The following is a 2,763-nucleotide window of genomic DNA, read 5'->3' on the forward strand; positions in this document are numbered from 1 at the left end:
CTCGTGTAATGATTCTGGGCCTTTCCATGTCGTTACATGTACTTATCATTCACATTCTTCTACCCATAGTGTGTTAATAGAGTCTCGGTTTTCCTCTGCTTATTATTATTTTTTTAAAGGCATATAAAAATTCTTACACAAGTTGTCTGGTCTGTATGTGAAGGGTTCCTTAGGAATTTGTGTATCAAGCCACCTTGAGATTACAGGGTATGTGGAAATTGCCAAATTGATCCCGGAAGCACTAATTTCCTCCCAGCTGTAGCATATGAGCGCCTACCTGGTACCTGGACAACAATGGGCATTAAAAAACTTTTCTATCATTGCCCATCTGATGGGCGTAAATAGGTAGCACATTGTTTTTTAAATTTTCATTTCCCTCAGCAAGGTAAAGAAGCTTTTCCTCTTGAGCCAAGCCAGTCCATAAAAACTGGCTCAGTTTTGAAGACTGGCATGCATGAGGTTTCTCTCACTTGGGTTTACTGGCAGTGGACAAACCATCAGGATGAAGCATCAGTGACAGGATCCCCAGGGCACTGCTAGGAGGCAAGTCCTGATTGGGCCAAAGGTGCACACGCCTCGCTAGAGCTTTCATGGAAGACCACTAACAGGTTTTTTGGCATAATTTTTTTAAAAATATAGATTCGAAATTTTTTACTACTGACTTCGAACAAGTGATTTTAGATGTTATGACATTTTTCACATTTTTTACCATGAAAGATCCCCATTGGCAAATGTGATTGAAATAGCAGGAACCTGAAAGGAAGAGGCATGTCCTCAAAATAATAAGGCTAATATTGAGCACAGTGCAGTATGTGTGATTAGGAAGACAGATAAAGGCTGGGGGGGTGGCTCCATGGTGGAGCATGCACGAGGCCCTTGTTCAATCCCTAATATCACAAATAAAATAAAATAAAAAGAAGAAGACCGATTTAAAAGGGGGAAAAAAAAACTGAGAGGAAAGTCAAACACGATCTTACCATCTGTGATGATGACCAGAGCTGGTATTATTTTTAAAAGACAACATACTGATATTTTAACCATACTTGATCTTTATGAAAAGAAAAAGGGCAAGCATCTAAATCAATCATGTGGGAGACAGAAAATGCTCAGTTATGCTCAGATTGTAAGGAGGCCGATGTGTGGGAGAGAAGGAAGAATACCACAGGACACTCAGCACTCAATTTCCTTTTTTAAATTTGGAGTCCAAACATTCCTGAGGGACCTTTAAAATGTGGAAGGGATAGTGCAAGACTGAAGGCTTCCAGTACATTTTCATCTAATACCAGTATGACCCCCCAAAAGCCCGCTAGATCCTGGGGGTTATCTGTGGACCATCACCACAGACTTAACTAAATTGTAAGTCAAATTGCAGCTGCTGGGCCAGCTGTGATATGTTTGTTAGAGTAGATTCCACAGTTCTGGGCACACGGTACACAGTTATTAACCTGAGCAGTGTATTCTTTTACATATCTATCAGCACAGGAACCAAAAGCCCTCACATTTGCATGGGATGGACAACAGTAAGCACTCAGTCTAGCCACAGGGTTCTGCTAATTTTTTTTTTTTTTTTTTTTTTTTTTTTTTGCTTTTCATCATAACACAATTTAAAGGGCTGTGGACTGTCTGGACATGCCACATACCATCCCATGGATCCACTATGTTGGTGCACTATGTCGACTGGCCCTCATGAGAAAAAAGTAGTACTTTGCATAGTTCCATAAGAAATGTGCCTGGAGAAAGTGAGACTAAGCCTGAAAAGACCCAGGGACCTGCCACATTTGGGAAGTGAGCATGAGTGTGTGGCCTGGGTCATGCCTGGTTATCCTTGATACATTAAAGAACAAAATTTTGCATTTTGTTACATGATCCAGTAAGTTAAAAGCACAGTGCTTGGTAGGGGTACTTGGAAGCAGTTTACTTTGTGCTTATAATACTGTTACCACCTTTTTATCCAGAGACATGAAAGGTTCTGAGTGGGGCAAGAGCATTGATTCTGTAGCAAGTTCAAGCTGTAGTGCAAACATCCCTGATAGCATTAGGGTGATATGTAGTGGGGGAAAGGAACGATACAGAGCTTTGATAAGCCCCTATAGGACAGTCACTATGCACATCCTTAGAGTTTGGAACAAAGTCATACAATCTGCCTCAAGGACCCACACATCATTTACAAAGGAGTTGTGTGCTACTGAGCTCTGGTCAAAACTGAGCATCTGGCCAAGAGCTATCAAATGATCACACAATCAGGATTTATCATCATGATCTGGGTGAGTCATTGGGTCACATGATCCAACAGCAGTGGGCATCACTATAAAATGAAAGTTGCACATGAGAAATGGAAGTTCTCATGAGGAATACTAGGTTGGTTCAGCAGATGAAAATCAATCAATGTAACAAACTATATTAGGACAAAAACCACACAACTATTTCAATAGATGCAGTAAAAACATTTGCCAAAATGTAGCATCTATTCATGATAAAAACACTCAACAAACCAGCAAGAGAAGAGAACTTTCTCAATCTGATAAGAGGTATCTATGAAAAGCCCACAGATAACATACTTACTGGTAAAAAGATTAAACTCTTCCCCTGAAGAGCAGGATAACCTCATGACTTCTAGTCCACATCATACTGGAGGGTTTGTTCAGAATATTGAGGCAAGAAAAAGAAATAAAAGTCATCTGAATTGGAAAGGAAGAAGTAAAATCATCACTTTTCACAGATGAAATCATCTTGTACACAGAAAGTCCCAAGGAATCTACAAAA

The sequence above is a fragment of the Callospermophilus lateralis genome, chromosome 13 (assembly GCF_048772815.1).
Source record: "Callospermophilus lateralis isolate mCalLat2 chromosome 13, mCalLat2.hap1, whole genome shotgun sequence".
NCBI lineage: Eukaryota > Metazoa > Chordata > Mammalia > Rodentia > Sciuridae > Callospermophilus > Callospermophilus lateralis.